The 23,164-nt window shown below is 35.7% G+C and overlaps 1 protein-coding gene and 1 long non-coding RNA gene across 3 annotated transcripts in view; one reads left to right on the top strand and one right to left on the bottom strand.

Moving 5' to 3' along the window:
- Epyc (epiphycan) overlaps window positions 1-1,099 on the bottom strand; it is a 36,209-nt gene extending 35,110 nt beyond the window's left edge. Inside the window, exon 1 of one of the 2 annotated variants that reach the window (XM_021174501.2) lies at window positions 1,051-1,099. The gene's annotated coding sequence lies outside the window, so the exon portion shown is untranslated. The remainder of the gene's footprint in view (window positions 1-1,050) is intronic. The other variant, XM_021174502.2, reaches the window with a different exon arrangement.
- LOC110303406 (uncharacterized) lies at window positions 1,085-22,956 on the top strand. The gene is made up of 3 exons (XR_002378920.2): window positions 1,085-1,329; window positions 21,884-22,046; window positions 22,892-22,956. It is a non-coding gene; the product is annotated as an uncharacterized LOC110303406 (long non-coding RNA).
- The last annotated feature ends 208 nt before the right edge of the window (window positions 22,957-23,164 follow it).

Below are 23,164 nucleotides of genomic sequence, written 5' to 3'. Positions count from 1 at the left end.
TAATCAACACTGAACAGCAAGGAAGGATAAATTACCAGTTCTAGCCTCCTTTATTCATAGTAAACATCTTTTTTTGTCTCCTGATAATTTTCTTAATAGAGGCTAAGCTTGTTTATCAGAAACCCCAGGGAATCAGTCATTATGACAAGTTGCATTAGCTCATAACTGGGGTTTCATAGAGCTTATTCTCAGCTTCCAAAACATTTTACAAAGACGTTTGGCTAGAACTCTTTCCAGAACTAAAAACTAGGGTGATTGCTTTAACAGCATTAGTGTAAAAAAAAAAGTGTTTTTCTAATGATTCTTTCTTTCTATTCGGTAGCAATAATGAGCCAAAATCATCAGTAATAATCTTTGTTCGCTTCCCTTTGGATTCTAAAGGATCACATCAAACTGATATGAGGCGCGATACATATATTTCACCCACTGATGTTAAGACATGAAAATATTGCTTACAGTGTTAAGTTTTCTCCCTATAATAGCCTATTTACCATGAATTCCCCCCAAATGCCTTGCAGGCTTTCTACACACTAGTAGGGGTGCAAAACCCTGGTTGTACCATTCCCCGCACACACTGTGTCACCTACACCCACAATCTTATGAAGTTTTCTCCTAGACTCTTACATGTTCTCCAATCTGTAAACACCTGTGTCTCTAGTTCTTTATGAAGATTTTCCTTCCTTTGCTTTATTATTAAACTATAACTCCTGACAAAGTTTTTCTCTGGCAGTCATTCACTCTTATAGCTGAAGGATGGAGAATTCATTCCCAACGTTTTATCTCCCAAGACATTTTGTCTCTTTGCCCAACCAACAGGTTTATCTTTTCTGGACTTTACTTTTGGACTTAAATTCTTCACTTATTACCCACAACTTCTCTTCCTGACCCACTGGTCAGAGTTTTGGATTCAACTTTCTCCCTGGCTCTCTTTACACATACCCATGTCATCATTCCCAGTGTGATGATAAACACATTTCATTTGTGTTGGTGGCATGTTATTGTGTTGTCTCCTCATGTAATAGAAAGGCCACCACATTGCTATCCACTTACCAACTGTCATCTTCCAACTGCCATCCCTGGTCACTTCATGCTCTAATACTCTGAAATGCACTCTCATCTCATTTCTTCTGAGAGCTGCATTCCATAGGTTCCACCACCTTTTCCCTACCTCCTTTTTCTTCTTACACTCATGTTAGATAAACAATTACCTTAATGCTCTAGAGGTAAACACATCTCTTTTCTTCTCCTTCCATCTATCAAAGGACGTGGCAGATATTTCTACTGAAAATTACACAAAACAATGGTCGTTTCAAATTTAAATCCACAAAGGTAAGTGACAGTGCTGACTCAGAGATGGTAGTTTTAGGATGATTCTTTTATAAGATGCATTTTGTCACAATAATCCCTATACCAGTGATTCTCATCCTATGGTTCTTGATTCCTTTGGGGGTTCAAATAATCCTTTCACAGGTTCGCCTAAAATCATCAGAAAAGAGAGATATTTATATTATGATTTTTTACAGTAGCAAAAAAATATAGTTATGAATTAACATTGAAACAAATTTTATGGCTAATGGTCACCACAAGAAGAACTGTATTAAAGGGTTGCAGCATTAGGAAAGTTGTGAACCACTGTTCTATATGCATTGTCTCATTACCAAAAAAGAGATAAACACCAAGTGTTTTGCTTTCTTCTCTAAGACCCACTTGTACTTATTATAAATCATTGCCTTCCCTTCTCTGTCTAGGCAAGAATCTGTATGTGTGTTCTTCACATAATGCTTGGGATTTCATTCATTCTTTCTTTATTTTCTTACAGTCCATATTTGTTCACTTGTCTCTTCTTAGTATCTTCTCCTATCAGTTTTAATATACTGCTAAGCATCTACTTAAGTGGTACCACCAGGAGGCTTTCCTGACTCCTGCCCATGAAAATAGACTTGTTCTTCTTATCCTGCTCTATATTACTGCTTGCTTCATTTTACAACCCCTTTGCTTATATGCATGTTGCTTGGGCAGGCTTCCTCTGAGATTCTCTGCCCGTTCTCATTACTGCTTCATTCTGTCCTTCCAATTATAGTTTCTACATGATATAAAACCTATAATAGTATAAACTTTACTAGTCAGAGTTACATTTTCAGTGTCTATGAGAGCTCTCAATCCACAATTGATGCTCAGTGTTTATTTTGGTTTTTTTATGTGTAAATGTGTGTTTATGGGAATGCATAAATCATATATCTTCCTCTATTGCTCTCAATCTAAATTTTTGAGAAAGAATATCTCTTTGAAATTAAAGCTCCTCAATTCAGATAATCTTATTCACCCACTAACGTCAGGCTGCTCTGTCTGTCTCTTTCACCAGAGATGGGGTTACAAACTCATGCATCCACCACCCTCATCTTTTTCTATTGGTAGCAGGGATCTCTTGAACATGTCTTTACATTTGACTGGCAGATACTTTAGCAACTGAGCTCTCTCCCTAGCTTCGCCATCCGCCATTGTTCTTTTAATTAATTAAATAAATCATCAATTAATAAGTGTCAAGATTTCTTTAGGTTATTCTAATCGTTGCAGTACTATTGGCACTGATGACAATTATCTAGTTCTTCAAAAAGCTCATAGATTAATTAGTTTCTATGTTGTTTTAATTAGTTTTTTGCTAATTTTGTTGAGGCTAACCAAAATGCCATTCAAAGATGCTTTCCAAGCTGTTGCGTATGAGTTTCTTGACGTAGGCTCTACTTTTCTTTGCTGATAAATCTGTCTACTGGTAAGTATTGAAAAATATGGCATGGACCAGTGCTGAGACACTTGAATTTCGCTACCATTTAGTTTTTCTTTTGGTTGTCTTCCAGCCTCCACAGGCACCATAGCCCATGTATGTGCACACAAACACACACACACACACACACACTCACCACAAACCCATAAACACATAAATGAAACATCAGCTTTCAACACACTACAAGTCAGCCAGTAAAAGATTTCATGATTCTGAACAATTAAAAAGCAAATATTGACTAAGTGTTACCACATGTAAGGCATTGCATTGCAATACTCTCTGGACATGAATGGGGGGAGGGCAAGGCGGGGCGGAGGGCTAAGCTCTTAGACTTGGAAAATTCATAGTTTAGAGGAGATAACATGTGCACACATAAAAAGATACAAAATAGTGAAAGCCGCAGATGACAGGCACCAAAAGGGAAGTGAGCTAGACGGTCATGTGACCAGCTCACCTCTGTCCCTGGGATAGTATCTCAGCAATCACTTTTGGAGCATTTTCCCATTGCCCATTGGCATCCTGCACCACTTAGTGGTCAAGCTCTAGTGTTTCCAATGTGTCTTCCTGCTGTGAGCAACCACTAGCCTACTTTCAGGCTGTAGGTCTGCCATTTCTGGCATTTTTGTGTAAATAAGACTGTCAATATGGTCTTTTATGAATGATCTATCAATACTGTTCATCTTTTTATGTCCAAATAATAATCCACTGTGTGGCATGTCACTTCAAAAAAAAATTTTTAGAACACAAGACATCAAACTGGCCCAGGACAGGGGGCTTCACTGTACTAACTGAGAAAGGGTGTTACTCTTCCTAGGGCTTTTGTTTTCCTTAAGCTTGAAAGTGGAGGAGATGGCAATACCTATTCCATATTTCTTATCTTTTGGTTTTAAGTCATTAAAGGAAGAGACACATTATCAAAATGTTTTCCTAGTTACTAGTCACTATCAAACCTGCCAATTCCTGTCAATTAAAAAGTTTTTTAAAAGAATAGTTTGAGAGAGAGAGAGAGAGAGAGAGAGAGAGAGAGAGAGAGAGAGAGAGAGAGAGAGAGAGAGAATTACATATAATTACTGGCTACTCATTTCACATCATGCTCTGTTCTAATGAAACCCAAGTTCCACAGTGTCTGTTCATTCCATTCAAGTTAAGAAATCTTTCTAATAATAATTAAAATAACATTTCTTTATCATGCAAATTATTAGTTAATATAGTCCCTTTTATGCAAAGCTATGTCCTTAAAAACATTGTTTAAATAATGTCCTTTGGTTGGTATATTTCCAGCCAAAAAGAGACAACAGGAATTTGATGAATACCCATTATCCAATAACCTAATGAATTAAGTTAGACATTGACCCAAAATTCGTCCCTTAAATCTTTGGTGGCCTGAAAGAGAAATTGAGATGATAATCATTAGAGACTCATAAAAAGAAGGAAAGAATTCTGAATAATACAAGTCATTGAATCTCAGCAGAGACACATTCTGAAAGCGTTTTTGGCTGATTTCAAGCTTCTTTCTCTAAAGTGATGATTCTTATCTGTCTTCTAAGTGAACTGGATGCAAGATGCCAAGAGTAATGGGTGGTGTGTAGTGTTTACAGTATTCTGCTTTGTGTTTAGCTTATGACACATTGAATTTTTCATATAATTATTCAAATTTCTCATGATCAATTAATCATTAAAATAAGAAGTAAGAAGGAGTGTCACACACCTGTAATCATGGTCTGTTGGAAGGGTGAAGCAGACAGATCAGATATTTGAGGATAGCCTGTGCTACAAAAGGAGCACAACTAAATTTAATAAGACCTTATCTCATAATAAAAATTAAAAAGTCTGGATAAATGACTCAGCAGTACAATGCTTGTACAGTATATACAAAGCCTGGACTCAATACTTAGCTTGGCAAATAAGTAGATAGATAGATAGATAGATAGATAGATAGATAGATAGATAGATAGATACATACATACATACATACATACATACATACATACATACATATACACAGAGAGAAATACAGAGATACATTAATAGATACATAGATAAATAGATAAAATAAATAGAAGCTACTGTCTTCAGACACCATTAATGCTCACTTAATTATTGAAATTTGATTCAAATTGTTCCTCATCATATCTTCTTTAGTTGTAATTCTTTTAAAAGATCACTGAAGAGTCTGAGAATGCTTGTTGCTTGCTTTTTAAAAGGGGCCTAACTTTGTTATCAGCACCTTTGCTGGTCAGCTCTCAAGCTCTGGTAACACACTTCCAGGGGATCTGTCACCCTGTTCTAGATCCATTTGACACCTGCATGCAAGTGCTCATATATACACTCAGACAAACACACACACACACACACACACACACACATACATACATACATACACACAAAACAAAGTCTTTCTTTAAAAGTTTAGTTTTACTATATTGTTTTTATTATTATAATACTATATTTTATACTCTTTTAGTTTAATATATTATTTATACTATTGCTATAATAGTTTAAAATATTATTATAATACTTTAGTGTTAAATATTATATACTAAGTATATAGTATTTAGTATATTGTTTTAGTATGAATTATATATTTTTATCACAAGTTTCAGTGGCTATAAATATTCTGCAAAAATTAAAAAAACACATATTGATCACTGAAAGCACAACTATGTTTGTATATCTCCAGAAAAGATACATAATGCCAATAGATTAATTTTATAAGCTATTATAGAATACTGTGTGCAATTTTATTTAAAACATTTGACTCCACTTACCTGAAATGTAAAAAAGAAATTATCTGAGTTGAAGGAACTAATGAAAAACAGCATTCATTACCAGAAATACTAGCTCAAAATATATACATTTAGTATATATCTCAATGCACAGTCTTGTTTGCTTGAACATAAATTAAAAGGTTCTAATGTTCAACTTAATCTTCACAACAATCTTATAAAATAATTACTATTCAACTGTTCCCCAAGCCCACATAAGTAAATGCTTCAGGATGAAACTTACTCTGTTCAGACCATTCACTTTGTCCCATTAGTAATAGTTGACCTTAGATACTGTGCTAAATGTTTTCATGTCAACTTGACACAGGCTAAATGAAGATAAAATACTGCAGGCAAACACAGGTATTTCAGAAACAGCAAAGCTGTTTGGTAGCCTGCAGAAATAGAAAAGGGGTTATCTACAGCCCTACATATTTGTTAAAACCCATAGAATCATATAATAAAACTAGAAGACTAATAAAAGTTATCTACGAACCTTAGCTAATGATGATGTATTAACACTGGCTGTTTACATTAATGAATGTTTCATAACACAGACACTACTGGGACAAGGGAAATGTGTGCTGTGGTGTGGTGTGGTGTGGTGGAATATATTGCCTGAACCTCTGCACTACCAACATAGGTTTTCTGTAAAAACAAAACAAAACAAAACAAAACAAAACAAAACAAAACAAAACCTGAAGTCTAAATTTCCAGCTCTCCTCTTTTATACCAGTGACATGGGATGATATTTTTTATTTACTTATTTGTCTGATTTTTCTTGATGTTTTTCCTTGGTTGTATGTTTGGGGCCTGAATCCTTTAGAGTTTTCCATTGACTAGTAAGAATATATGCTCTACTTGCTATGCTTGCTTCAAAATAGAGCATGTCTTGATGAGATTTTTCTTAGTAAATCTATCCTGTCAAACACTTGTATGAATGTCTTCTAGTGTGGATTGGATTCCTTCAGTCACCATTGAGGTAACTACACACTATGCACATTATATATAAACTCAATAAATTTTGTCTCCTTTAGTAAATATATTTTACTGAAGAAAACATTTAAAATCAATAGATGCTTTTACTAGAGCAAGAAAACTATACATAACACATTTATGGGCTACTTAATAAAAATCTTCTCTGCCTTATATGTAATAAGGTCTACACAAGCCTGTTATGTTGACAGTCTTAATTTCTGGCTCCTGTACGCCTCACTGTGAGATTTATCATTATTCATAGCGAGTCTTCTTCTGGCTGAGGTTGCTTTATGCTTGTCTAACTTGTTTAACTCACTTGGCCCAAATTAAAATAAATTAATTCGTGGACTTATTTACAGAATGATATACTTGTACCTTGGCTTTCCTAGGCATATATGAATAGGCTTTTGATTTGGAGCCCACAAGATCCTCCAAACGTTCACTCTGTCTTTGCTTCAGTGATTAATGGTCTCCTGCTCTTGGCATCAGAAGGTGACGTTCAGCAGAGTTTTGAAAGTTGCTACTGTTTGCTTTCTCCTAATTTTATGTTTCTGTAATTTCAGATATAATGTTTTAAAGATATGTATTCCTGCCATGATCATTAATGGGAAATGTACTTGGGTAATATAAAGAAGTTTCATAATTACTATAAGGTACTTTATATAATTTATATAAGGTACTTTGAAATAAAAGTTTGGAAGTTTTATTAACTTTATTATTATTTGAAAACTATTTTAGATATTATTTTAGGTGTTATTTTGGCTGTATACAGTGCAGGCAGAGGATAGAATTTTGTACCACCTTCTTCTTATAATATGGACTACTTTGTGAATACCACATTCTGTTTGCAATAATAAAGAAATCTACTGTAGAATTTCAGACTTAGCAAAAATTATCTAGTTGGAAATATGGGGTGTATTTTGATTTTGCTGGCACACACTGATTTGATTTTTATTATTCTTTTGATAACAAGAATGTCCAGCTAGCTGTGCTGAGTGGAAAATAGAGGGTTTAGGTAGCTACTTCTCTCTTTTTCTTCCCTCATCTCTGCCTATTGCAAGCTTCCCACCCATCTTGAGCCTTAAGATCATGTAATGTGCTATAGAGATCACTCTTGTGTCTGTGCTTGCAACAAACTCTTATTCTCTGCAGTTTGGTAAGTAGTGAACTTCTGTGTTAATTACTGTCTACTGTACAAAGAAAATTCTCTGATAAGGTCTGAGAGTGGCACTGATAAGCTGATAGCAAGATGTGAATTTGGAGGTCAGCTTTATACCATCTCCATATAGCAAAATATTAATGGTCTGTCCACCCGAGGGGCATGGAAAATTCCAGCCTTGGGTTGTGAGCCCTGTGTGTGTGTGTGTGTGTGTGTGTGTGTGTGTGTGTGTGCTTCCTCCTGTGGAATAGATCTTCTATTGTAGCAGTTGTGCCACTATTACACGTCTTTTCATGAGTGAGGTCATTTTTGTAGTTCATAGAGTTCACAGTTGACTAAGATTATCAATGATGTATGTATGTATGTATGTATGTATGTATGTATGTATGTATTATTCTTTACCTTGATAGCATACATATAAACCTCTGATATTCTAAAAGACAGCTAACAGAAGGCTGCTTCCTTCTCATTACCAAGTTAATTTCTAAATGACAAAGTGTATAGTGTCTTTACAGGTAGAGTCTTACTATCAAGTTATGGTGGACAACCACAAACAATATCTTCTGGACATGACAAGACTACTACCCTGATGAATGCACAGAGGTTGTGGTTGCTTTCACAAGTCCTGTACCTGATTAAGCCAGTCAAAAGTCTAGCTTGGCTGAGAATGGCTTATAAGCTCCTACTCTTAACTGAGGAATTACTGTCAGTTGATGATTTCTGGAAGAGGAAAAGTGAGTTGTTTCAAGGGTGTTGCTCCTGTCCAATGTGCCATTTTTCAAAGGATGGCTTTACTGCTTGGAGTATTTGTGCAGAACAAGTTGGTGTTGGAGATATGGATATAGATATAGATATAGATATAGATAGATATAGATATGGTTGAAGAGAATGAGAAGGTTATAGGAATAGATCTGGAAGGAGCTCATCGAAAGTGGGAGAAAACTGTGATCATATTACATTCCATAAATTTCTCAATGATTTCAGAAAAGTTTACAAATATTAATTTCTAATCTTTTCTTTCAATAAATGTTTGCTAATTAAAAGACCAGGAGTCCTATGTGGTTGGAATAAAGAAATATTTGAGGTAGTAAACACTGCTATTTTCATTGTATATACTATCAAATTATGGTAAAAAGAATTAAATTTTGAGTTATCATGTGCGTTATTAAAAAATAAGACTGGTAAGGTAAAATAGACCCATTTTTATTTTACTCATGCTAACTATAAGCATTATCTCACATTCTTCTGCATAGTTTATTTGGAGGTGACAGAAAGGATGAGCACCCACTCTATAAAACTATACAAGGAGTGTTAAGTGGGAAAGGAAAATAAAATTTCCAAGGAGCTTAAATGTACTGTGTAGAAGAAAGCGGCTTGTAGTGTGGACTCCCATAAAACCAAACAAAAAACCATAAAAGGCACAGACCTGTAAGGAGGTCACATGATCCTCAGACTAAAATCAACTGACGCAAGGGTTGTGAATGGGCGAATGAGGAGATCTTTATTCAGTGCGATTTAATTTTGAGAAAAGCAAGACAGAGAGGGACATATGAGTGAACAATCATATAGAAAACCATAACTGTGCATTTTTCCCAAGGAGATACTCTGCACGTGGCTATGCTCTACCTGCCAGGTTCTGAGCTCGATATTCCTGGGGAAGTAAGATCTAATAAGCTTCTCACAAATGCCAACTTAGTTCATAAAAGCATTTCCCACCAACTTGGAATATAACACTGGCTTATTCTTTGGAAAATTTTTCTTCAAAAATTAAGCTTTTATACAAACATTAGATATGAAAGTCGTGCTGAATCAAAGCCAACTACAGTATCGAGTAACTCTGAGATGGCCAAGAATATCCAAACCTATTTTATTTTATTTTTTATTACGTATTTATTTCATTTACATTTCCAATGCTATCCCAAAAGTCCCCCATCCACTCCCCTACCCACCCACTCCCACTTCTTGGCCCTGGCGTTCCCCTGTACTGAGGCAGATAAAGTTTGCACGACCAATGGACCTATCTTTCCAGTGATGGCCGACTAGGCCATCTTTTGATACATATGCAGCTAGAGTCAAGAGCTCTGGGGTACTGGTTAGTTCATCATGTTGTTCCACCTATAGGGTTGCAGATCCCTTTAGCTCCTTGGGTACTTTCTCCAGCTCCTCCATTGGGGGGCCCTGTGATCCATCCAATAGCTGACTGTGAGCATCCACTTCTGTGTTTGCTAGTACCTGGCATAGTCTCACAAGAGACAGCTCTATCTGGGTCCTTTCAGCAAAATCTTGCTAGTGTATGCAATGGTGTCAGCATTTGGAGGCTGATTATGGGATTGATCCCCGGATATGGCAGTCTCTAGATGGTCCATCCTTTCTTCTCAGCTCCAAACTGTGTCTCTGTAACTCCTTCCATGGGTGTTTTGTTCCCAATTCTAAGAAGGGGCAAAGTGTCCACACTTTGGTCTTTGTTCTTCTTGAGTTTCATGTGTTTAGCAAATTGTATCTTATATCTTGGGTATTCTAAGTTTCTGGGCTAATATCCACTTATCATTGAGTGCATATTGTGTGAGTTCTTTTGTGACTGGATTACCTCACTCAGGATGATGCCCTCCAGGTCCATCCGTTGCCTAGCCTATTCTATCTCCTGGAATAAACACACAAAAGAGAACGCGTATCCAAAAGTTATCAGAGTTAAAAACAGAAACCTTAAATACAACTTTTGTTGTATTTATACTGCAGGCAAGAAAAAAAATACCCAACAAATCAATCAAAAAATAAAACCTGAAAAATATAATAAGACCATTTTCCCTAAAAAAAAAAATGCGTATCAGCAATTCCATTAAGCTAGAAGATGAAACAAATATAAAGAAATGACAGATTCCATCAAAATTAAGAAATGTTTTCCTAAGTAACTCAGAGATCAACAAAAATATTGGAAGAAAGTAGAAAGCCATTTTCATTCAAATCAATATCAATGCATTTCCAAGTACTTTGGATAAAAACTTAGTCATAGAGGTTAATTAGTAGAATGAATATTTAATCTGAAGGCATGATAAATTTAACATGATTTAAAACTCAATTTAAGGCTTCTAAGAATAAGAAAGGAAAATCAACAAAAATAATGAAAAGATAATGAGGTTATAAAATTAAATTTAGTATAATAAAATAGAAAATAAAAATGAACACTAGCATGAAAATTTAATTCAGTATTTGAAAAAGACAGGTTGGGAAGATATATCAGCAGCTAATAGCCCTCACTGTCAAATCTTTCAAAAATGGCTCTAGAAACCTGAAGCTGAAATGATAGAAGGTGATAGTTTACTCCTGTAGCTTTTTCTCTGACCTCCACATGTACCAACACACACAGACACGCACACGCACACACACACGCACACACACACACACACACACACACCCTCATGCACGTGTGCACAGATGCACCTCATTACCCAGAGCTGCATACATGCACACACATATGCACATGCATGCAACCCAAATAAATATAAAGTAAAAATGAATTAAATGGGTACAATGTTTTTAAACAACTTACAAAAAAAGTGCTAAGACCTTTATGGCTGGCCAATGAATAAAAGTACCAATATTTCTCATGGATACTTAAAAACTAAATAATGCTACTTTGGAGAGTTTTATGCCAGAGAATTTCAGTCACATCATTAGTCATTTACTGAGCTCAACAATTAGTGGATTGGTATATTCCTATGAAAATATTTTAAAGATGAATGAGGCAGTCAGTCTAAGATGACAATAGTTAATATTTACCGAATGAGATCTTATTGGTCAAAGGTTTTCTAAATTTTTGAATAATGTGATAGTTCATCTTTGCTGTCTACATGATAAAATCAAATGACAACTTGAAAACTGGTAAAACTCACTTCAGACTATGTCTGTGTATGTTTCTGGCCTCCAGACCACAGAACTAAGAGGGAAGAGCCACTCTGAAAACTGAAAAGCTGAAAACTGGAAAGATAAGATCCAATTATTATTATCTTTGACTGCATGCGTGCTTTTTTTTTCTGCCACTATCATTTAATAAGATTTCAATCTTTTCAGCCATTGAATATGAACTCACACTGGTGTCTCCATGGAACATTTAAGCCCAGAACCATGGGCTAGGGATCATCTTTGCCCCCAGATATTCTGAGGCTTCCATCCTCTGGATTAAGCATATAATTTAGTTTCCAGCCTTTGAATAGTTTTTATGGAACTACAGAGTTTCTGGTCCTAATAGCCAGTCTAATAAATTCCATCAGATTATTGATCTACTTATTGAGATACACCTGACTAATACAATTGCCACAAGTACCATTTGACTCACCATAAGGAAAGCCATCTTGTTATACATGCTTGAAAAATGAGACAAGTGAAACACTTAAAGAATTTAAGTATTTGAAAAATTAGTATTTGTCTCCAACTTGAGGCACATAGTTGTGCATGGAAGAGCAAGACAACCAAATGTAATGTGATTTGTCAAGAGTTTGCAAAACGTGAAAGCACCAAAATATAGACTGTATACTGAATATGCACTGCGTGCAACTTAAAAAGATACTGTAGTCAAAGCAGGGGCAGAGAGGAGTGGATGATTTGAGAATTAACATATAATTGACTCCATAAAAGGACACTCTGACTTGTCAACCGAGTTGGAGGATTTAAGAATTCTTCTATTACCTATCAAAACAAATATCTGAGAAGCTCTAAAAACAACAGCAACAACAAATATCTTTATCTTGCAATTTCTATTTTATAAGTCAAAAGAAGGTGAGAGCAACTAAACAGTGAATAGAATGTACACATCAATAGATTGAAATATGCTCTGGAAACTTCTGTAGCCATTGACTTATGTCAGACTCTGCTGACTCGTCATAGAAGATACCATAGCTGAACTGTAAGCCAGAAAATGTAGTTTTGCATGTTTGCAGTATGGGAGCAATTGTGGTATTTTCATAACATATTTGTTTAGATGAGGAAATTATACCAAATGCTCATGATTTTGTTAGTGCAGTGTGTAAACAGAGACATAAACATAAGATAATGTTTAAAATTAATCACATGGATGTCACATGATATTAACCCAGTCAAAGGCATCTGTAGATATGGTAAGATCCAAAGCCAAAAGTTCTGACACTATACAGAGAAGCATTATGATTCAATTCTATTTTATCTTTTTTTCTTTTTGGTTATTAATTTATTTACATTTCAAATGTTATCCCTCTTTCATGGTTTCCTCTCTGCAAACCCCTTACTCCACCTCCCCACCCCGCTTTTATGAGGGTCATCCAACATCCACCCACACACTCCCACCTCTCTGTTCTTGTCATTCTCATACCCTGGGGCATGAAGCCTTTATAGGACCAAGGGCCTGCCCTCCCACTGATGCCAAATAAGGCCACCCTCTGCTACACATGCAGCTGGAGCCATGGGTCCCTCCATGTGTACTGTTTGGTTGGTGGTTTAATCCCTGGTAGCTCTGGCATGTCTGGTTGGTTGATATTGTCGTTCTTCCTATGGGGTTGCAAACTCCTTCGGCTCCTTCAGTTCTTACCCTAATTCCTCCAATGGGGACCCAGGCTCAGTCCAATGGTTGGCTGTGAGCATCTGCATTTGTATTGGCCAGGCTCTGGCAGAGTCTCTCAGGAGACAGCTATATCAGAGTCCTGTAACCAAGCACTTCTTGGCATCAGCAATAGTATCTGGGTTTGGTGTCTGCATGTGGGATGTATCCCCAGGTGGGGAAGTCTCTAAATGGCCTTTTCTTCCATCTCTGATCCACTCTTTGTCCCTGTATTTTCTTTAGACGGGAGCAATTCTGCGTTAAAAGTTTAGAGATGGGTGGATGGCCCCAATCCCTCAGTTGGGGGCTGTGCCTAACTGCTGAATATGGTCTCTACAGGTTCTCTCTCCCATTTGTTGGGTATTCAGCTAATCTCATCCCCATGGAAATTCTAAAGAAAAGAATACCTAAACTCAGCAGAGAGTGATCTATAAACAGTGCACAGTTTTGTGGTAATGCACTCATTCATTTTTTGAAAGTTTTTAATTAAACTTTGCTACAAATTCCCGGGAGCACCCTCATAGGAGCAGGGGATGGGGGACCAGATAGTGAGTTTGTGGAGGGGAAACTGGGAAAGGGCATAACATTTGAAATATAAATAAAATATTCAATAAAAAAATTTGCTACAAATTCCCCAAAAGCCCTTTTCTGTTCCTAAATATGAATAAGAATCAATGTAAGTGTATTTGTTAGACAAATCAACTTGTGTTGTAAATAATCTTTCTTAAATTGTAAAATAAGGAAAAGAGATTAACAAGATACACTGATGATCATAACTAGGTGGAAAACCTGTCAGCCTGAGTGGGACCTTTGAGACTACCTGGACAGTAGAGGAACTTCTGAGCTGAATTTGGGCAGCCAATGCAGTATTTGTTTTTCACTTCTCCTTTGTGGAAGAGCTGATATGTTAAGCTGAGAAGGGGAATTTCCAAGTCTTCTATTTAAGAAGCCAAGTGGTAGAAATATTACTACTGTTAATTTTTAAGACTTTTGAATGGTACAAAATTAAAAGTACCAAGGGCAATGTTTATAGCAACAGTTTGATATGTTGGCTGCTATTGCTCCATTAAATTGAGGATGATGAATCAACTCAGACATGTGTGATAAGAATGGGAAGTGCAAGCCTTTATGAATTTTAGGAAAAGACTGTGTTTGTACAAGTGTTTGTAATAGGTAGGTCCATCTGCCATATCTTTTACAGAGAAGAATGTTTGAAGAATCCAACTTGAAGAAATAGAATTTCCTTTTAGATTTATTAGGAAACCTTTAGGATTATTAAATATTAAGTTTAGCATTCTCATGTCAAAGATGACTCTGTCAAGATTTAGAGATAGATAGGAAAAGGACATTTTATTTTAGAAGAACTTGTTTGCTGTGACTTGATAGCCAATCATGTATACTTCAACATACTGTAAATATTTGTGGGCACAAACTTAATTTTATGAGTTAAGATTAAATTTTGTAATTAAATTTTCTTAATAGAACAGATAATTAAGCATGTTGCTATTTCTAATTACTTTATCTATGCATTACTCTTCTGCTGTGCTATGCAAATCTATGCTCAAAATATTGATGCATTTAATAAATGTTAATTGTTTGACAAAAGTATTAACATATTTTGCTCTGAGAAGTAAATTTTGAATTTCTAAATCCATTCCTAAGTAGACTGTGGTTTGTAGAACTAGTAACAGAGACAGCATTTGAGTAACAGTTAGTTTATCAATCAATAAATATTTACAACTCTAGAATCCTTTCATTTTATGCAAATAATTACAGTCAGGTTATGGATTGAAGCAATTAAACTTTAGCTACTATAAGATTCATAATATCTTGATTTCATTTTCATTAATCCTTTGAGAATTTCATACAGTTTATTTTGATCATATTCATGCCCTTTTTACCGCATCCCAATACCTCTTCTTTATTCATGCAACTTGTGTCAATGTTTTCTCTTTCATCCCCCAAACTAATATGTTTCGTGCTTCCCTTATACTTGTGGATGTGTGGCCTTACCCTAGTGAATGGTCTACCTACCAAAAGCCACATCAAAAGGTAAATTAACACCCTAACCCAGCATCTATCCATTCCCAATAAGTCCTTTGGTAGGAAAGGAATTTCGTACTCTCCTAAGCTATCCATGCTGAGATTTTGACTGGCTTAAACATGTGCAGATCTTGTGTGTGTCATCATGTTGTGAGTTCAAACAGGAAAGTTTCTAGCTGTGTCTGGAAAATCCTTGCTAATCATCTATCACCTCTGGCTTTTATAAACTTTCTTCCACAACATTCCCTGGGCTTTTTGGGAGATGGTGTATTGTAGATGTCCCATTTATGACTGAGCATTCCTAACTTTCTTATTCTTCATGCCTTGCAAAGTTGTGGGTCTCTGTGTTAAATAGCATATACTACAAAAACACGCTTCTCTAACTAGGGTTGAGAGACTCACTACTTTATAGGTATAATAAGTCACTGGGAGTTAGTTGGTTTAATGCTATGGCCATTTAGAAGAGTAGTGGTAGTCATTTCTCCACTACAGACTACGATCACAGGTACTTGGCTCATGTAACTGTGCCAGGTATGGGCTTCATTATGTGGAATAGGACTTAAATTCAGTCAGAAAGTGAATGGCTATTCTATGACATTTGTGCCACTCTTGTGCCAATGAACATGTCTTGCCAGTCTGGATATAATAGCAACTCACAGAGTTCACAACATTTTCCCTCAAACCATAGCACTATGAATTCTAGCCAATAGAGATGAAGCTTCTGAGTGGACACCAACTTTATTTCTGTGTGATCTATGGCTAAAGCATGTGGTACCTTCAGCAGCAGGAGTTTACTATCAAGTTCTGAAGGGTAGTCAAGGCAATAGCTAATGATGTTTGGTAAGGTCTATGGAGCCCTATTATGCTACAACTCCAAAAGGTAATGCTTCCGACCTCTGATTTTTAACATGCTAGTCTGTGTTTTTTAAATTCAAGCAGTTTAGTCCCACTATCGTAAAACACCACTTAAACTCTTTGTATATGTATATGGACATACACATACTTAAGAAATTATATATTTTCTTTTTCATTATATGTTTACTGTTTTAAAACTAAATTTAAATATTCTCTGATTGTATTCTTCCCCTCTCCAAACCCCTTCTGCAACCTCTCCCCTTTCTAACCACCTAACTTTAATTTCTTTCTCAAAAAAAAGAAACTAATACAACAACAACAACAAAACTCCAAATGAAGAAAACAAAATAAAACAACACCAAAAGAAAAAATAAGACAGCACCAAAAAACCAAATGAAACAAAGCCTACAAGAAGGCAGGTTTTCATTTTAATTTTTTGAAAACTCAGTCAAAAAACTAATTGTAGATTCATATTACTCTTTTGATCAGATTAAATATTCAGCCTTATCAAGCATATTGCCATAATTGCAAAATTATGTAATAACTTTATTACATAAATTAACAACTATATTATTCTATTTGTCATTCTATTAATATTAAGATATTGCTAATTTAGATAGAAATTGAGAAAACACAGTGATAAGCTTGTGATCACTAAACAGTAACTTTCTTTGTTGGAAGTAATAGATATTTAACTAGATTTGACAATTATATTACAAGAAGAAATCTCATCAGAGTATTATTGGCAGTGTTATCATGTATAGCTGTTTGTTTCAATGCACTTCCACATTGCCAGTTTAGAGTTCAACTGAAGGTTGCAAATTAAGGCAGTATAACTAACAAGTTATAAGATGCCCATGAAAGTCTGGACCACAGCAAAACTATTCTTTTACTCTCTGTTGGAAACTAGGAACTAGAATTGGTTTCTTTTGCTTTTATTTTAAACCAGTAAGACTTCCCACGAGTTTGCTGAAATAGAATAACTTAACTATGAATAACTTGCTAGACGTTGCCCAGTAAAAATTGGTTACTGTCCCTCCTTTCGTTACACAGGCTGAATATCAGTGCAGAGATGTGACCTAAAATGTCTCATCTGCTAAAGTCAGAGACTTCTTTGCTGTTATTGTCTTGGGTCCCTTGCAATGTTTATTCTCTTCCACCTAGATCTCTAATGTGAAATGAAATGTGACTAGAAGGCTATCTGTTTCATTCTGATTCATAACATGGAGGGGGGAAGAAGGGAGGGAAGGAAGGAGGGAGAGAGAGTGGGGGGAAAGGAGGGATGGAGAGGTGAGGAGGAAGAAGGGAGGGAGGGAGACAAAGAGGCAACAGAGACAACAGAGAGAAGGGAAGGAGAGAGGGAAGGAAAGGAAAAAGCAACATGGAGGGGAATTCAGAACTCTCATGGTAACCTCAGATTTTTTTCACAATGAATGAGACTCTGTCATTTCCCACAACCTTCAAAAGTCAAACCCAAAACTCTCTGAAATGCCTCCTTTAGGACGTCCTTGGCATTTATGTAACCACTTAGCTTCAAACTGCTTTGTCAGTGTCTACCTTATTTTATCTTATTTTTTAGAGGCTTGCTTGTATTCTAATGAAAAAGAGAGAAATAAAGGGTGTGGATTTGGGTGCTTGGAGAGGAATTGGGAGAGGGGAAATGGTGGTCAACACATACTGTATGAAAAAATCGATTTTTAAATAAAGAGAATTTATTTTTACTCAACAATAAAGAGCACATTGTAAGTGGAAAGACAGATCAAGTAAAGAAATTTTAGGGAAGAGAAGATTAATTGAGGCATGCTGAGGTTTTGGTTCTAAAATAACAGTTGGGACAGGGTGCTCCTAAGAAAGCTGTGGCAGGTAGATTCAGTTCTGAGAGAAGACTGGATTCAGAGCTATAACTACAGGTGGCAGATGTGATTAGGATCATCTAAAGATAATTAAATATGCAAAAAATAAAAGCTCTCAAAAACCTCTTAAAATAGCAGTTTGTTTTGGTCATATGCCTGCTGACCTCAAACTGTCCAAGACTTTACTCGTCAGAAGTATGTGTTTTAACCTGAAGAGGAGATTTTGACTATATAAAACACAAATATCTGTGGAAAAATGATTTATTGTGTCACCAAAGGCTGATAGCCTAACCAGATGCGCTCCATCCTCCCCTCCTTTTTTTTCTTCATAAATTAACTTCCTACTCTTTAAAATGGAGATTTCTCACAACATAACTTCTTTATCTTCTGCTTCCGTGATTAACATCTGGCATCAATTGCAGAAGAGTCTGGAAAGTGGTTTTTATCGCGAGGGCTATGGGAGGAGCTGGTTTGTCTGAGATTGAATTTTTATTACTTACACATGGTGCCATTCTGTCCCATTTTTCTCCTTCCTCAAAATTCAAAATTAAAACACTGACAAACTTCTTTCCAAATGCTGAGGAAATGTGGCTGATACCTTATACAGGATGATGCAGATTTGTCAGTTTTTCCCAGTTACCTTAACAGATACTTGAATTTCTCCTGTGGAGAGAATGTGTTTAGGCTTGCTAATTATTCATTTTACAGATGGTTTTGTAGCATTGTTTTTATTGAAAAAGGTTAAATTGCCATAAGAGAGTTTTGGGGTTCTGATGAAGAAGGGAGAACAAGCAAGTTTATTGTAACACAAAGTATATTTCTTTAAGTACCCCTAGAGTTCAGAATTGGAAAATGAGATGCTTTTGATGGTGAAAATTTATTCTTTTTCAGATAGCAATCTCAGGGTGGAGGAAAAAACTGGTCCCCTTTGCTCTCACCCAACAGGGTCAGGATTAGGTAATATCTACACAAGCAATTCTGTTCTCTGCTTTGCAGTTCTGTGAATAAGAACTGGTGGTAACTCACACTGCCATACATATGTCAGGCAAGCCATGTGTTACTGACCTGCATCTTAATCCCCTATTATGTTTTCACTGTTGCAAATGTCTTCCCAAGCCAGCATCGTCATATTAGATGCATGCTCCACCACTGAGATGTCTCCACAGCCCTGTCCATATGTTAACATGGTTATTTTTCAAACTCTATGAAAGTTTTCAGTTGCTGTCAATCTAGGAATATCCAGCTATCCATTTTACAGAGGAGAAAAAAAAAACAGTCAGACTGGAAAGAGCTTTGAATAAAGAAACAGCTTTCCTCTTAGAATGGAATTTTCATATTTTGTGCCATGTAGTCTCCAAGAGTCCAGGAATGGTCTCATCCCCATGAATTTTCTGTTGTTCATGAAAATATCTTTTATTGACTTTTCTACCTCAGGTCTTTTTTTTTTTAATTCCTTACTAGTGTAACATCTAAGAGACGTTCACTCCCAAATGCTTATCTCAAAATCTCTTGTATGGATAGTAGAAGTAGCAGCAAAGGGGAAATTGGGCAGTGCCTCTTTGTCTCTGTCTTTTAGGATGAAGTTTATTATCAGCAGTAATCTATTCCTGCATTAGAATGTATTTTAATCTCGAGTTTTTTAGACTGACCAAACTTAATCTGGAGATGGCCAGGAATCCTACATAAAGTCAATTGAGTGGCTAAAAGTCATCTAACTTTTCACCAACCACTGTGAGATCACAAGGCTTCTTCCTGGATTAAGCAAGAAAGAGGCAGTGTGTAGGACATTTTCATTGACTTATTCTGAAGTCATAACACCTGCTGTTTAGGTTATCATAATTTCTCCAGGTCGCATGAATACAATAAATGCTATTCAAATACCCCGTGATTCACCCTCAGTGATTGAAAGCAGATGTGCTGTCTAACTGCATTTTTTTCTTCTTGGTCTTCCCTATAACCTTAAAGACTAGAATATCTGCTTGCCTAACAGTTTAGAAACAGATAGAACTGCTTTCTTGGTTCAGATTTCTTATTCTAGAAGTTACCCTGTTCTGTTTAATACAGACAAAGAATAAAACTTGACATTTCTATTTATTTCAGAATAGATGAATTCATTTCATGACTGTCTCTGATATGCTGGCTATACTTGTATATAGATATTTCATATTCTTCCACACTTCCCTGGAAATTTCACAGCCCAATAAATGTTTGCTTAAGCAGTGTAAGAGGGGTACACTTCTCATTTAGAAAAGGAGAATAGCTATTTCTGAATCTTTATTGATTTTCAAGAATACTGCTAGATATTATTCTAGAAACTAATCATCATCACTGTAAGTAAAGGAAAGGGCGGGTAGAGTAAAGTGGGAACCCCAGAACTGTTTTTCCTTTGTTTTACCAAAAAGTTTTATGTTCTGGGAGTTATGTAACTTTTGATAGATGATATTATTTAATATATTCCATCTGGAATCAAACTCCTTGTCATTTAGTAAGGCAGATGAGAAAGAACATTTGGACATCTTTACAGTATTGTAGACTAAGCAATCTTAGGATTGTAACAAATGATACATAGAAGAAAATTGCCAACTTTCCCTTGCATGCATGCATGAAATATGAGAAATTAAATGTAAAGCAATTTTTCTTGCGAACTTTTCCTTTGTGTTTGCCAATAAAGAGATGACATAATTCTTTCCAGATTTGAGCTGCTTTTCTCTCTCTCTCTCTTCCTCTCTCTCTCTCTCTCTCTCTCTCTCTCTCTCTCTCTCTCTACCCCCTCCCTCCCCCCATCTGTGTGTGTGTGTGTGTGTGTGTGTGTGTGTGTGTTCTGTATGTGTATAGAGGAGAACATGCTAAATGGGACAAGATTTTAGAATAATCATTTTCATTTACCACTCTGCACAATTTAAACTTAGCAGAATTGCAACATAGTTTTGGCATGGAGTCACAGAACTAATTATGTAGCTTTTAATTACAAAGCTCATTGGCACATACTTGCATGGCATCTGTAAAGGTCATTTTAGAAGACGAGGAGCTTATTATATTTTTGTGAGCATTCTCAATTTCATAACTTCATTTTAGAATAGCTAAGTATTAATTCATTGCCCTCAGTAAACTTGGTCACAGCTGCATTTTTACAGATGCCAGAGCTTTGATGTGGCAGCTCTCATTCTATTCTGCTGAGATCTTTTAGCAAACACTTCAAATTATTTCTTAAAACCAAACGATTCTGTCAAATAACATAAAAATTATTGATCTTTGTCATTTAGTGTTCCTGAGAATTGAGATGATCACTCATTCTTTTTAAAGCTCATTTGCTGAGATCCTCCCCCATAAATGTGCCATCTTGTGAGCAATGAAGTGATATAAACAACGCATCACTCATTAATTTCACTTCCAGCTGAAATGACACTTGCTAAGTCTTTATGTATTTTTAAGTCTAATGAGTAAGGGCTGAAATCTACAGAGGAGGGTAGGTTTCTTCTTGTCTAAGATGTCTTGCACCCAAATCCTTTTCAAAAACCTGTTTTTGTCTTAAAGCTATAACAACTAATTCCATCAAATTATGGCAAAAACTTATGAAATCCTAAACTAACAGAATAAATGAGCATCAATAGTTGGTAGATCAATGGTTGGACTGCCCATCAGGAAAGAAAATACATATGCAACTTAAAATTGTATACATTTATTTAACAGTAAATGTTGTAAGAAAGTGAGACAATTGCATATCCAGATTTTTTTTGCATCGCCTAACAAAGTATCTGAATAATTGATTAAACAAAAGATTTCTTTTTACAGTATATGTGTCTCTACGTCATGATTGAGGTGCTAGCTAGTAGGGTCTATAATCTTTGCTTCTAAACACATTTGTTGCTTTGTTATTCATAGGGTGAGACTCACAATGGTTGAATATGCCTCTCAAGTCCTATTATTACAGAAGAATTTCATGGTTCCCTATAGAGGAATTTTAAGCCAGCAATATGGCTGCTCAGGCAAGGAATCACACCCAAAGATATGATTCTGCCAGCATGAAGATACTCTCTGGATTACAGTAAGATACAGCTAAAATAGAGACATGCACTTAGTACACACCTTTAATAGAGGAAAATGGTAATGTATATTTAATATGATTGATATATATATATCATATTAATGTATCATATATCATATCAAAAGTATGCTATAGGACATTCCATAATAGAATTTAAGTAACTTCTTTAAAGTTTCTAAATTAAGAAAAAAAAATCAGTGAAAGAATTTTGCTAAACATATAGAGAAAATAAAGCAACATAAAACAAGTAAACATTTACTTTAAGTATTTAAAGCTGATTTTAGATTTTCAGAGTGGGATAGAACTGAAGAATAAAACTGTTGTTGTTCCCAAGTGGAGATTGTCCTCCATGTTTGAATTTTACCAAGCATATATATTATTTACAGAACACTAAATTGTAAAGCTCACAACACTATGTGGCCCTCAGTGATTTGAATTTTATTAATTTATTACATTGGGAATATACATAAGATATAAATAAACTATTCATAATAGGTTGCTATGTTGAATTGCAGTGCTAAACATTTCACAAACACCAAATAATTCTATATCCGTCATTGCATCAGCCGTGCCCTGTATCTCCCTTCCTAGAACCAAACTGATGTGATGGCAGCTCCATTGCAAGCTATGTCCTGACACATCAGGATCCCTTCCTCCCAAGCACTACAAACCATAGCTGGGAACTGATATTTGGTGATTTCACCCCTTTCTCCACAGCCAGAAAGAAATCATTTATGTATTCTTTAAATTTTCTAGATAGAACTGTTAACTGTTTTATACAATTCTGAAACAGAGGATAATGGCCATTTCTGTCAAAATCAGTAATTCTGCATTTAAAACTTCAGGTTTGTCACATTTGCATCTGATGCTGCATTCTGAAGCTCTTCCTGACATCTCTCTTCGACTTCAACTTAAAGTAAGTCAAATTAATTTTCATGATTTATTTTCCAGACTAATTTAAAGAGTGGCTATATGATGTGAATTTTCAGAAGTAGAAGACATCCTGTTGACTTGTCTTTGCCCATTGCTGTATTAGTTTGAATACAAGCAAAAGCCCTGAAAACAGAACACAGGGCAGAATTTCTCTCATTGGAAACAAACTCTGACACTCTGTTGTA

The sequence above is a fragment of the Mus caroli genome, unplaced genomic scaffold (assembly GCF_978045245.1).
Source record: "Mus caroli unplaced genomic scaffold, Mus_caroli_1 scaffold_9, whole genome shotgun sequence".
NCBI lineage: Eukaryota > Metazoa > Chordata > Mammalia > Rodentia > Muridae > Mus > Mus caroli.
Note: the sequence above shows the minus strand (reverse complement) of the source record. Positions and strands in the feature narration are given on the sequence as shown.